A 14606-nucleotide genomic window follows, 5' to 3' on the forward strand; every position below is an offset into this window, starting at 1 on the left:
TAGTTGGGTTAATTTGCATACTCACTCTTGATTGGCTGGTGGGTGTAGCAGAGTGGCAGAGTGATGGCTAATTTTCATGTTTCTCTTTTATTAGTGTAGATTGGGCACCAAATGTGGGACAGATGCTGTGCTGGGTGCAGGTGATACATGTCTTCTCTCTACACCCATTCTCTTGGAGAGCTTGCCATTCTTAGGGCTGTCATAGCATCTATATGGTGACTTTTTCTGATTGTGCCAAATTTCTATCTGCAAACCAAACTTTCCCCTCAGTTCCAGATTTGTATATCTAACTCCCCACTTGACATACTATTTGGATGTCTAATAGGCATTTCAATTTACATGACCCAAACCAAATTCCTCCTTGCCTTGTATCTTCCCTTCCCCCTCACACGCATCCAACATCTATCTGTTTCCTCTTGGTAACAACAACTCCATCCTTCCAGTTGTTTAGGCCAAACACTTTGTCTTCACCCTTTGTTTGCCTCTTTCTATGACATATCACATTCAATCCATTAGCAAAGCATATACAGATTTCACCTCCATTACGACCTCCCTGTTCCAAGCCACCTTAATCTCTCAACTAGATTAGTACAATGGTCTCCTAAAGTGTCTCCTAGCTCCCACCCTTGCCTCCATTGGTCATTTTCAATATAGCATTCAGAATGATTGCTTTTAAAATATATCATTTAAAATTATATTACTTTATATTGGAGTTAGGCCATGCCATTCGTCTGCTCAACATCCTCCAGAGGTTTCCCATCTCACTCAGAATAAAAGTCCAAAATCCTTCCTATGGACTACAAGGCCAACATAATAACAGCTCCCTGAGCTCAACTCCCACCACTCTGCCCTTGCTCACCCTATTCCAGCCACACTAGCCTCCTTGTTGGTCTGTTAATACGACATCTTTGCTCCTGCTCAAAGCCTTTGCACTTGCTGTCCCTCCTCTCTGAATGCTCTTCTCCCAGACATATGAAAGGTTCACTCCCTCACCTCTTCCAAGTTTCTGCCAAAATGCCATCTTCTTGGTGATTGTTTCTCTTGACCATCTTATTTAAAACTTCACTTACACCACTTACTCCTTATCCTTTCCCTTGCTTTATTTCTCTCCAAGAACATATTATCTTCTAATAGACTATATTTATTTTCCTTATTCATAGAGTTTGTCGTCTGACTCCCACCACTAGAATGTGAAAGGCGTGAGGCAGAAGTTCTGTTTGTAGTTTTGTTGTTGTTGTTGTTGTTGTTCACAGCCCTATCCCTAGCTCCACTAGAATGTGAAAGGCACGAGGCAGAAGTTTTGTTTGTAGTTTTGTTGTTGTTGTTGTTGTTCACAGCCCTATCCCTAGCTTTGAGAAGTGTGCCTGGCACACAGGAGGTGCTCGATAAATTCTTATGGACATGATGAATGAATGGCACAGGACCTACCGTCAAGAAGTTCACCCTTTACTCAAGTAGGCTGGGAAGTAAAGAGGCAAGGATGACATTGTGTGAAATAATGCTATGAAATATACTAAATGTCTTTTTAGAACCAGAACAGGAGGGCCCCAGTCCAGAAGAGGGAGGGCAGAGTAGTCTTCCCAGAGGAGGGGGCATTTAGGACAACCAGATGAGTAGGAGAAGGCAGACCAGACCAGACAAAGGCAAGAGAATGTTCAAAGGCCTGAAGACCAGTGGAGACGATGGAGTGTAACAGCTGTGACAGGGCAGAAGTAGAAAGGGGTTGGGCACAGTGTAGAGGACACGGCACCGTAAGGACAAATCATGCCCAGGGATCGGGGCTTTATCACAGGGAATCGTAGGAGGGCCACACTGGCTGCTGAGGGAGAATGAACTGCGGTGGGGCCTGATGAAAGCCCAGGGGCTGATGAAGGACTGAACAAAAGTGGCGATGCTGAAGGAGGAGAGAACATGACAGATCTGAGAGGTGCATCCAAGTTAAGAATGACTCTATCTTCCTGGTGAGATTCATCATCATGAAATGATGCACTTCATCTTTAATCATTCTTTGTGTGTGGAAGGCTACTTTGTTTGATATTAATGTAGTCACCCAGCTTTTTGCTCTTTAGAATTGCCTGCCATTCCATTTTCCATCTTTTTACTTTCAAAGTTTCTCTCTCTCTGTATTCTAAATGTGTCTCTTGAAGATGGAATACTCCTGTAATTTAAAAAATGTACGGTGACAGTCTCTGTCTCTTAACCAGAACGATTAGTTCATGTGCTTTTATTGTGATTAATGATATATTTGGACTTATTTCCACTATCTTTCTTTGTACTTTGTGTGTCCAGCCTTTTCTGTTTCCTTTTTCTCCTCTATTTGCCTTTGTTTGGATTGGTTGTGTTTTGGGGTTATTTGTTGAAGTGGTATCATATTTCATTGTTTCCCTCTACAAATTTGGAAATTATATGCCATTTCTATTTTTTATTGTTCACTCTTGAAATGTAGCCATTGACAACTTAGAAAATGTTAAGTTATTCAACGTCTTAACATCTACTTCCAATCAATAAAATTCAAGGGCATTAGCATATGAAATCTGATCATCTCTTTCTAACTGTTCAGTCTTTTGGATATATTTCCACAGAGGAGCAAATTGACATCATTCTCATTATTTTATGTAAGAAATATTTGTGTAGATTTTATTATATGTTTATTAATTTCTTTATTTGGAGTTCATTCTTGCTTCAAGACATTCTTCTGGGCTCATCTTCCTTCTTGAAGTACATTCCTTAGAAGTTCCTTTGGTGATTGTCTGTCATGGTAAATCCAGTCAGATTTTGTTGATGTGAAAATGTCTTGGGGTGATTTGTTACACAGCAAAAGCTAATGGATACAAAGCTCTTGTGCACCTAAAAAGGTTTTTAAGTTGGATTTGTTGTAGATGATCTAGAATCTAGTTATACAGTACTGGGGAGATTCTTCAAAGTATCTAACCTGCTCTATTGTTGAGAGCTATCTCATCATCTATCTATATGCTCATGTATAAAATTATGGCCAAGCCACTCTCTATGGAATTTGTCATTCCAGTATGATGCTCGCTGTTGCCAAGGTAACCCTGAAGCATGTGCTGCTGAGGGGCCAATGGGTGAAGCTTCCTCCTCTGAGTTGGTGACTGCCTGGAACTTGCTGACTCTCATCCTTCCAGTTAGGGTCAACAGACCACTGGCTCCCATAACCCTGATCTCTCCCAGGCTCTAGGTTTGTAAACTTGAATCACCTTTGCTATCTCCCTCTGCTTCATCAATAACGTTAAAAGTCTTACAATTTCTGCCTCCGCATGTCTCTTTTACATATTTCTTCCTAATAGCCTGACCTGCTGGCACCGGACCTGCTGCAGTAGCTTTGTAACTGGTCCTCCTACCTCCAGACGTTCCCAGTTCCCATCGGTCCTAGCCAATCCTGCAGGTTCAAATCATAGCATCCCTTGCCTCAGCCTTCATTGCTCCCACTGCCCACTGATTTAAGAGTAAAATTTTTACCATGACATTGCGCTACAGGGCTGCAGCTTACGTTTTCAAGCTTAACTCTTAGATTCTTGGCTTAGCCTGACAGATGACTTGAGAGTTCTCAAAAATAGCCAATAGTCTTCCCTATATGGAAGATATCCCCACCCTACCCCTACCGTCTCCACTGGTCCACAAAGCCCCCACCCAGATGTCATCTCTTCAACTTACACAATTGTGTATTTTATGAATGTGTCTTTCCTTGCTACAGGTTTTCATTGTGGTTGTTTTAGGACATCAGTAGCCTACCCTTTTTATACAGCATAAGGACCAAGAAAATTATCTTGGAAAAAGCAAATGTTCTATAAATGTCTTTTGAATTGAATGGGATTATTCTACGTTTGGCCGCTGGGGCCGGGAGGAGAAATGAACGTCATTATCCACAACACTAAGGCATTAGGGAGAAAACCTCTGAGCTCAAATACAGTTAATTCTCATTTAGGAGAGAAAAAAACACCAATTTTTCTATTTGAGATGATCTAAGTGGCACACACAAGTATTAACCTAGATTTAATAGCCTTGAGGGAGAACTAAAACATTCAGGGTATGGCCAGATAAACAAGAACCAGCCAAATAATTGTGCAATGACTCCGGAACATAGAAAATCCATCGGAATGTCAATAAAAGCCTGGCTTGCAATTGCTTTCATATTAAGGGTCTTTCTCATCACTTTAAAACCAGGCCTAGTCAGTGCGGAAAACCATGCCTAAAGGAGAAATGCAGTTCACCCAGCTTCTACTCAGCATGCAGAGAGGCGGGTTCCATTGATTCAAGCCTGCTTTGGGATGCATTTCTTTGTTGCTTGGCTGAATGGTTTCTTGTAACTACACGTGTACATGTATATTCTCAAAAACAGCCTTTTTCTACCACTGTCCGGGGCATTCCAGATCCCAAACTGAATACAGAAAAAATGTCTCCATGGTGTATCTCAGAGTGGTCGAGTGGTGGCTGCCTGGGAACGGGGGTTAGAGAAAAGGGGCAGGAACAATCTTTGGTGTGTGTCGGGGGCGGCGGCAGAGGGGGGGAAGGAGGGGGTGGAAATGTTTTGTGTTTTGACTGGGGGGAAGGCAGTTCCCAGATGTATATACCTATGAAAACGCATCAAACTTATACTTTAAATAGATGCACTTTATTGTATTTACTTTATACATCAATAAGGTTAATTAAAATATATATCTGGGAGCTGAGATGACACGTTAGAGAACCAGCTGTTTTTTTGCAAAAAGCCAGGTCCTGGAGGTGGGATGGTCCCAAGGGCCTCCCTCCTCAGTCTTCTCCCTTCTGTCACTCATCTGTATTAACAACTTAGTAAAATGTAAAGGACTGAACAAAAGTGGCGACACTGAAGGAGGTGCTGGATTAAAGCAAGGTGGTTCCAGAAAATGCACTTGCTACTTAGAATGAATGGGGAGACATATTTGTGCCACAAAACCTTGGGTCAGTTTTCCTGCAGTGACAGGTGCAGGAGGGGGTAGATCAGGGTGATCCCAATGGAGGTGGGAGGGAGCAGGGTCTGGCCCATATAGATTTATGGAGAGAGCGAGGACTTCTTGGAGAAAGGTCTTAAATGTGAGGAGCACCAGCATGAGGGTCAGAAGAGCCAAGTGTGAGAGGGGACGCTGGCGAGCAGGATAGCTGGCTCCAAGTTCTCAGGAATCAGGAGTAAATTCTTAAGCATGCTGTCCAAGCTCACCCGGACTGCTAAATCAGGTGAGTATCCAACAATCTTGGAGTAGCCAAGAATCTATTTTTCTTTCTATTTAAAAAATATGTTTTTATTGATTTCAGAGAGAGGAAAGAAGAGGGAGAGAGAGAGATAGAAACATCAAAGATGACAGAGAATCAAAGATCGGGTGCCTCCTCATGCGCCCTACTGGGGATCCAGCCTGTAACCCCGGTATGTGCCGTGACCGGGACTCACGCGCCCTACTGGGGATCCAGCCTGTAACCCCGGTATGTGCCCTGACCGGGAATCAAACCGTGACCTCCTGGTTCATAGGTCAACGCTCAACCACTGAGCCATGTCAGCTGGGAAAGACTCTATTTTTCAATAAGCAGATGCACTTCTTTCTGATCTGTGTGTGTGAAATAGAAGGTAAGCTTGCATCCAGGTACAGTGTGGAAGTGCTGCAAATACTTCGCTCCCTATTACACTATCTTAGTTAAAACTGCCTCGCTTCCCCATTTTGCCAGCTGAAGCAGCATCCTGGGTTTGTGCTGCGTCATCAAAGGGGCAGAATATGATTTGGCTCAGGACTTGGACTCTGAAGCAGCTTGTGAAATCCAAGCTCTGCCACTTGATGGCATTATGACCCTGGGCCAGTTGCGTTAGCCCTAAGGGACTTGTTTCCTCATTTTCGAAATGGGGTTAATTATAGGATTCGCCTCACAGGGTAGTTACGGAATTAAATGAATGGGTGAGAAGAGGGGGAGGCACACAGTAAGCCCTGTATATGTGCTATTCTTATTTCCCTGACTGTGTGCGCCAGTGGAGGACGGGCCTCGCTTCTGCCTCACTGCAGACTTCTGCTCTTCCCTACTGGCTCCCTGTGGCCACAGGTGGCATTTCCTATCCCTAGCTCCTTCCCGGCACTCCGCCACTCTAGGCTTCTTGTCCTCTCCCAGAGCCACTGGTCCCCAAGGACAGGGGTTGCTGGCCCAAGCGCTTCAACAATACTGCTGAGCAGCCTGTACCCGAGGCATTGGACTGGGGTCAGCTCTGTGTCCCCAATGCCACCCAGTTGCCCCAGGTCCTTAGCTTCCATGGTGCCTCATCTCTGACTCCTGCCCCCGCCTCACACCTCTGCAGTGGGGGCACAAGGGCTGTGCCTGTTTTCTGCTCCTGGCATGTTCCCCGAGGAGTCCCAGGCCAATTATCTACTTGATCAGCCTCGACCACTGGAATTCAGAACCTTCACAGAGGAGTCAGCCGTGGGCCTGGGTATGACGCTCGTGTGTGAGAGCCGAGGGAAAGGTGCTCTGAAACGGAACCAGCCCTGAGACTCAGGCCCAGGTGTCCAAGGACAGACACCACACGGCCCTTACTCTCCAGGCCTTGGTCTGGGTCTGTTCATTTGCATAATGTTATTTGACCAATGACAATGACCCTAAAAAAGTGGGGGCATGTCTCCACGCAAGAGACTCTATATTTTACTCCTGATTCTAGAAGCCCAAACTCCACCTGGCACAGTGGCTGTACTCTCCTCATTTTGCGGACCCCTCCCCCTGGATTGGTCCTCTCACGCTGTGTCTCCACCCTCCCACCTGAGCTCAGGGGCCCAACCTGGAGCTGGTGCCAGGCTGTGGCCACTCTGGGTTCAGCTCGTGGCCACAGCACAGGCCTGGCCGAAGCATCAGGCCCATCCCCGCCAGCAGCTGATACACCATTTGTGACTCTTCATTTAGCACTAAACATCTGTAGATGCCCACCATGTGCCCAGCCTCCTCAGTCAGAGAGAACATGTCCCTGGGATTTGGGGCCTTCAGCATGTAAATTGTGCCAAGTGAGCTAAAAACTGTGTTTCTCAGAGGAGTGAATCTGGGTTGGCAGGTCAGCCGATGCCTATATTTCTGTCAAGATAAATTCACATATTTCTCTCAGAAAAAAAGAGAAACCCTTAAATTTCTGCTCCCATATCCCATAATTTGACCCAGGGGAAATTTAGTTTTGCTCAAATTAAGACTACAGAACATCTACTTTCCAAGCATTAATCCTCTCTACACTTTCCACTAATGTTTTAGAAATGTAATTAGTTCCTTTCTGTTTAGTTTTCCACTTCCTTTCACTCTGTCTTAACTGTGCTTTCCAGTTCTGGCTGCCGCTGCCACCCACCTGTCTTGTCACTTCTCCCTGAAAGTCAAGCTTCCAGAGCGTTCTCTCCATCATGCCTCTGCCTCCCCGCCTCCCTTCCTTCCCTGCACCCACTCCAGTCTGGCTTCCACGCCACACTCCACGGAGAGTCCTCCCTCCCTCGGTTTCTCTGTTGCTACATCTAACACGCAGCGTGGTCTAACTCACTCTGGGCAGCAACATTTGATGCTACTGTTCCTTGGTTGGTGTGACCATCTTTCTTGTGTGAACTGCTCTGGCTCTGTTGCCCACTAAACATGGAGATGCCCTAGGGCAAGCATGTCAAACTCATAGCCTGCAGGCCGCATGCCTTGTTTCCCTAGGGTCTTTCCTAGGACTATTGCTCTGATGTCCCTCAGTACACACCCTGGAGCCCCATCTGTCCTCAGCTCCGGGCTGGAATGTTTGGCTGCCTGGAGGACATCACCATTGGGATTCTCAAAGTCCACTCTCCCCAAAACTCACATTTCCCCAAACAGAACTTGTCTTCCTTTTCTGAAATCTTGGTAAGTCCATGGCCAAACCAACCACTTACATGGAGGATACTGAGATTGAGCTGACAAGAACCCATCCTTGTGCATAAATCCTTCCTGCCAGGGTTCTTGGGATTCACCTTCAAGATGTGGCTGGTTGACCTTCAGTCTCCATGGAGGGCACAGACTCAGGCACTGTAGGAATTTCACAGACATGAACCTAGCCTTTGGGAAGCAGTACCAGGCAGTCAAGATGATTGATAGGAATCCCCTGAAAGCAGGACCCATTGCCTATGACACTCAACCCCCTGAAGCTACAGGAGGAAGCCATAAGGAGGCCACACAAGCAACCTCAGTGTGTATATGGCACCCTCAGTGATCCCCATGTGGGTGAGATTCCAGCATGATTTCTGATCCATGGCACTTTACACAAACCCTAGCACCTGAGCCAGGCAGGTGGTAAGATGAGGACAGTCTAGACATTCTGCTACTCACATCTGGCCTTCCTCTGGCCTCCTCCAGTGGGAACCCAGACTCCTGAGGCCCTGACATCCTGTACCAGTGGCCCCAACTCCACTAGCCCTAAACTCTTCCAGATCCACCCTTAATTCTGATTGGCCATGATCTCAAATGTCCTCCATTCCAAACAAAAAACATATTTCCAAATAATCACTCAGTGGACACCACTGAGCCAAAGAAAAATCAAAACTCTGAAGTAAATGACCAACTAACATTTTGCACTAACTCTGCTACACCTTGTAGTGCTAAAGCCCTAAACGCCTTTTCACCAGCAGCTGTCTCCTCCCGCTTCACGTCCTTCAGAAGCAGTGGCATTGTTTCTTTACTAATTCTGTGATATAAAAACAACCTAAAAAAACCCCCAAGATGTTTCTTTAAAAAAAAGACTAAAGCAAGCCTCCAAAATAATAATAGCGGTTTCAGAGTGGTAGGATTATGGGTGATTTCAATTTATATGTTTTTAAACTCCCTGTAATGCTGCTGTATCTTGAGTAAAAAAGAAAAAGGTTAGCAGTGACTTTTTTGAATTTGACAGCTCTGGGCAAGGTAGGAATGTTCAGTTGATAATGTGGCCACCACCACGTTGTTCAGTCTGGGTTCCTTATTCCAAGCCCAACATTAACACAAAACCTGCCTGGATCCCTCTGTGTGTTTGGAGAGAAATCAACTAACATTCTAAAGAGATATAAAACTTTCAACTAATAATTTCTACTGGAAAACAATTTATGATTGTAATTCGGATTTTCTGGAAAGAACAGCTCATCAACCCATTCTGGCAAGAAAGAAGCGTACAGTAATTCCTCCTTAACCCGAGTGCTCCTTGAGCAAGGTCAACGGCGCGTGCGTTTACTTCTGTATGCCACTTAGGAAATGGAGTTCGCCAGCTCCCTGTGTGTGGACTTTGAGACCCACTTTCAGGCATAATTAGAAGGAGGGAACTGGAAACTGGAGCTTGAAAAGGGAAGCAAAGCAGATGGCAGAGAAAGAGGCTCAGGTCCCCCATAGATTTCCCCAAAGCCCAGGAAGCAGAAAGCCAGTAACCCTGCCCTCCATGGAAGTCTGCAAAGGGGGCGGGCACCAGGGAGGCGCATGTGGGCTGGATGGAGGCAGAGCCCAGGAGGCAGGAGCTAACAACCCTGGAATAATAAAATCAGCGACAAGGCAAAATGAATGTATGAGTGTCTCACTGGAATTCGGGGGGCAGGGGGGCTTTTAAATATTGCGTAAGAGAAGGGGAATGGAACTGAGCAGCACAGAAACTCCGCCGTGTCTCCCACAGCACAGGTGTCTTCTGCCCTGTTTTCCCCTCTCTCTCTTTGGTGTATGTGGCCGGTTTTCCTAAAATAAAAAGTCCCTGCCCTCACTCCTCCAACCCTGTTGGCCCTCCTTTGACCTCATGGTGCTTTCCAGAAATCAGGATTACTGGGTTTGCTTCCTACCAAATGTGGGAAGCCCTTGCCCAGACCATGGGCTTGTTTTATGGGGCGAAGCCATGGGGGGAGGGGGTGTTAACGTCAATGTGCTCTCAACGGCTCCATCCCCTGAGCCCCAACGCCTACATGACTTTGTTTGGAAGCCATGAGGCTGCTGGATGTCATTAGCGTCTGTGTTTCCAAGCGCCTTCCACTTGCTAACAGCGCCAGAGCCTGCCACTCCAGCGGGGCTCTGCGCCTCCCTGGCACATGCATCATCGTGACAAGGTGGGGGATGATGTGTCGCTGAAGGGATGAAGCCATCAGAGAGTAAGTCCAAGATCAGATTAAATTTAATTGTGGGATGAAAGAATTCTCGTCTGTCATTCTGGTGATGGATTAACTGAGGGGAGGGATGTGAGCTTCTCAGAAAAGAGGGAGAGGAAGAATAAAGTGTATTGACAGAAGGACAAACAGAAGGGACCCGTGGTGCCCTCCCCGGAGCCCAGCAAATCAGAAAGGTCCTCGGCACAGAGCCTGACACCCCTCAGTTCCTCCCCATGGTGCATACCTTGTCTTAAGAATGCCCCACTACAGAGTAGCTGCTTCAAAGTTCTCCCCGAAGTCCCCAGGGCCACAGCACTTGGACCCTGTGCTGGTCATGCCCTGTCCACGCATGGGCGGCTGGAGAGCTATGGTCCTCACCCGGGAGGAGCCTGCAGCGGGGACGTTCTCTGTTTGTACATGGGCAGCATCTATGGGGGGCCCCCCCGCACACTCGCAGTGAAGCAGGCCCTCAGGCTTGATGTGTGTAAAGCACCTGGGCAGAGGCAGAATTCTCTCCAAAGGGGTCAGGGAATGGAGGGGGTGGCAGAACTGCTCTATGTCTTGACTGTGGTGGGGTTACTTGACCACATGTTTGTCAAAACTCACAAAACCATACGTTAAGAAGACTGAGCCCTGGCCGGTTGCTCAGTGGTTAGAGTGTTGGCCTGCAGACCAAAGGGTCGTGGGTTCAATTCCCCGTCAAGGGCATGTACCTCGGTTGTAGGCTCCATCTCTGGCCCTGATCTGGGTGTGAACTGGAGGCAACCAATTGATGTGTCTCACATCGACGTCTCTTTCTTTCTCTGCCTCTTTCTCTCTCTCCCTCCCCTCTCTCTCTATCTTCTTCTCTCTCTCTCTCCCTCCCTCTCCTCTGCACTCCCCTCCATTGTCTCTAAAAAGTTAATGCAAAAAATATCCTCCAGTGATGATTTTTTTTAAAAAGTGAATTTTATCTTAAAAACTCAATTATATAAAAACTGAAATAGTATTATGAATTTAAAAAGTTAGGCTGGAACACTAAGCATAACCTGGACCTGCCCTGGACAAAGAGAGACATACCTTCACTATTATATGTCTAACACACAATTTTGCACATGACAGATGATCAATAATTGCGTCGATTGGGGAAAAAAAGCACTTGGAGATGAGTGTTGACATGCAGATTCCTGGGCCCCACTTTCTGTGTGTCTGGGACTCAGGGATCAGCATTTGTAAGGAGCTCCTGGTGGCCAGCAGTTCCGTGGACCACACCTGAGATACTGGGTGGGAAGCCCAAAGGTTCTCAGTACTATTCTCCCTGTTGACCACCCTCGATCACTTGCCACAGCCAATTGCCTGATTGTCCCTCAAACGTGGAGTATGCCCCCCGCACCTCCTCTCCTTCGCTCTGACATTCCACTTCCCTAGCATTGGCTCTATGCTTGCTCAGCTCTTTCTACCATGGCCGGCTATGGGCTAGAGAACATTTGGGGGCTCGAGGACTGGAGACATGCTCCCGAGATGGCAGAGCAGAGTGCCCAAGTCCAGGAGTCACAGAGCTTGAGTTTGAAGAGTGGGACGGAACACACTACATGAGTCTCTCATCAGTGAAGGGGGCAGTCACTACCTACAAGATGGCACTGAATGTGTTACTAAAATAGAAATGGGTTAATCATCAGCAGCATCTTGCTTCCCTGCCTCAGCCCGGCCAGGCCTCTGGCCTGAGTGCTCAGAGCTGTCTGTAGGCGGGGCCCCAACCTGTGGCCCTGGACCTCACTGCAGCCTGTTACACGGCGGGGCCCTCAGGCAAACTGCTCAGCTTAGAGCAGCCCCAGAGCCATCGGAAGTGTTAAGGGGTCAGGAAGATGCTCCATGCCCCTGAGCCCCTCAGGGCAGCACTGCCCACCCCTTTCTCTCTTTTTGACCTTTGCCACCAAGGGAATCAGAAGCAGCAGTTGGGGAGGGTAAGGGGGTCGGCTGAGAGAGAACACAGGGAGGGGCTGCCAAGAAGGCCATTCCCACAGCCTCTGCCCCTGAGGGGCGACCTTGGCTGCTCTAGCGTGGGGACCCCCCAGACCTGGGCCCAGGATGGCAGCAGCCTGCAGCGGGGTGAGGAGCTGTCACATCCTTGAACAAGACTCTGCTCTAAATGGGGTCAAGCTAACACCAAAGGCTGCTGTGTCCTTGATATCCTATTTTTAAATGAAGGTTAGGCTCAAAAAAGAAATAAATGTTTGTCTAATCCAAATTAGTAACCAGACCAAACCAAGGTTGGTCATGAGCTCGCTGGCAGACACCCACCAGCGAACGGGCTCTCTGAATGGCTGGGAACCATTTCCATCTTGTTGACAAACACCTGTTACAAGACAGGAAATTACCCTCCTCAGTGCCTATTTTATCTCTGTTTAATTGCTGTTTGACAATAAATTACAACAGAGTCCATTAATTAAGCTAACAATGTCCATGGAACACCAATTCCTTCTTCTGGGAGTTGCCTTATTACAGAGCTTTGAATTAGTCTCCATTAACCCACAGCACTTTATGAAGCAGTTTTAAAAGATGCCCAGGCACGTGACTGGTGGGAACGACTCCTGGCGTAGAGGGAGCTGTTAGGAGGAAGGAGAGAAACCTTGCAGAGCCAGGGGAGGGGCAGCCTGGCGGCCAGAGGGTAGTGCCGAGAGTGCACTCTAATTCTGAACACGTGGTAGAGCAAAACACACCATTAGACTTACTTTAAAGTATCACCCAGCCGGCATGGCTCAGTGGTTGAGCATCGACCGACCTATGAACCAGGAGGTCACAGTTCGATTCCCGGTCAGGGAACATGCCAGGGTTGCAGGCCCGATCCCCAGTGTGGGGTGTGCAGGAGGTGGCCAATCAGTGATTCTCTCTCATCATTGATGTTTCTCTCTCTCCCTTCCTCTCTGAAATCAATAAAAATATATTTTTAAAAATCAGTTGATGGGAGACAAACACGGCCGACTTATAGTATGCATCCTAGAACTGGAGGCAGCAATGAACAGCCTAATTTGGTCTGCCAATCCATAATCAGCTACGTGGCAAGAGCATCCATCTCTCTCTGAACCCCTCCAGGTCTCTGTGCACAGTCTAAACATATCATCCCCCAAGGTGAGCCCTTCAGTGACTCTCCATTGCCCTCAGGATCAAGTCCCAGCATCCCTGGCATCATCTGGGAACTTGTTAGAAACACAAAATCTCAGACCCTACCCCAACCTCCTAACTCAGAATCTCTGGGGGTGGGGCCCAGTAGTGGGTGCTTTCACAAGCCTTCCAGGTGATTCCCCGGCACACTGACGTGTGGGCACCTGTGCTGTGGGGCATTATCAGGGCACTGCAGATCTGCCTCTCCATCTCCCTTCTCTCAGCACTTCTTTCCCTCTTGCATTCTAAGCCCCAGGCAAACAGGGCACCTCTGTCTCCCAGCACCCAGCGCCCTGAGCTATCTTGCTCCTTCCACACTTACTATGCTGTAGGCTTCCTGCCTCTTTACTTGTCTCTCCCCCTCAAGGGTAAACCACTTGAGAACAGGGTGGATATCTTATCAGCTACCAAATACAATTGTGACTAGCACCCGCAGTAGGTGATCAAGATTTATCTGTTGAGAGAACTGAGTGAATGAATGGATGAAGACACTCACTGGATTCTTTGATGCTAATGCCCCATTTCCCAATGGGAAGGAGCCCGTCTACCCAGGCATTCTCCTGCTCTCCATGGCAGTTTTAGACAATTGTAAATTCTAGTAGGGCCCAGTAATCAATCTTGAATTAAAGAGATTACATTTGAACTTAAAATGCTTTGGTTGTGCTAGAGGGCTTGGATTCTAGCCTGCTTTGCTAACAGGCACTTTTCCCTTCATGCCTCAGTAGCTGTCTGCTACTTCCCAGAGTGGTTGCAAGGACCAAAGGATTCAAGACTTGACTTGTCTGGCATTTCTCCTTCGAAGGACCTCTCACCTTGAAGGGCCGAGGGTCTGGACTATGAGAACTACTTGTGGTGATAGTAGAGGGAACACAACTCTTCTTTCCAGGTCCTGGCTTAATGGGAAACAAAGTTCTCTGAGCAGACAAAACTGTGAGCCTTTATGAATGCATGCGTGAGTACTTGAGTATGAATGTAAATTTACATGTGAATAGGTGTGTTCATAGGACATGAGAGAGACAACGGGAGGTTTCAGGGTAATCTGTCCAGTGTCTTCCTTTCACAGGAGAATCTGTGAGTCTGGCTTTGAACCAAACATCTAGTACTCCTCTGGAGCTGAATAATAAATGTTTTCCCAAGTTGTAGCTTGCCCTTTATTGCTATTGATTGACATAAAAATGTTTTAAATTTTTATGAATGGCAAGTGGAATGACATTTTTGGATATGCTGATTCCCAATCTTTGAGAATTTCTGCTAAGCTCTTTGTGTGTGTGTGTGTGTGTGTGTGTGTGTGTGTGTGGACACACGTGCGAGCGACCTATTGGCCACCTCCTGCACACCCCACACTTTGATTCTTAGAAAGCCCTTCCTTCCCTCCCCGCCCCC

The 14606-nt window shown here is 47.2% G+C and overlaps 1 protein-coding gene across 1 annotated transcript in view; it reads right to left on the minus strand.

Annotated features, from left to right (window-relative positions):
* Window positions 1-14606, minus strand: part of WBSCR17 (Williams-Beuren syndrome chromosome region 17) — a 421415-nt gene that overhangs the window by 6861 nt on the left and 399948 nt on the right. The window lies entirely within an intron of this gene.

Source organism: Myotis brandtii, unplaced genomic scaffold (genome assembly GCF_000412655.1).
Source record: "Myotis brandtii unplaced genomic scaffold, ASM41265v1 scaffold363, whole genome shotgun sequence".
Lineage (NCBI taxonomy): Eukaryota > Metazoa > Chordata > Mammalia > Chiroptera > Vespertilionidae > Myotis > Myotis brandtii.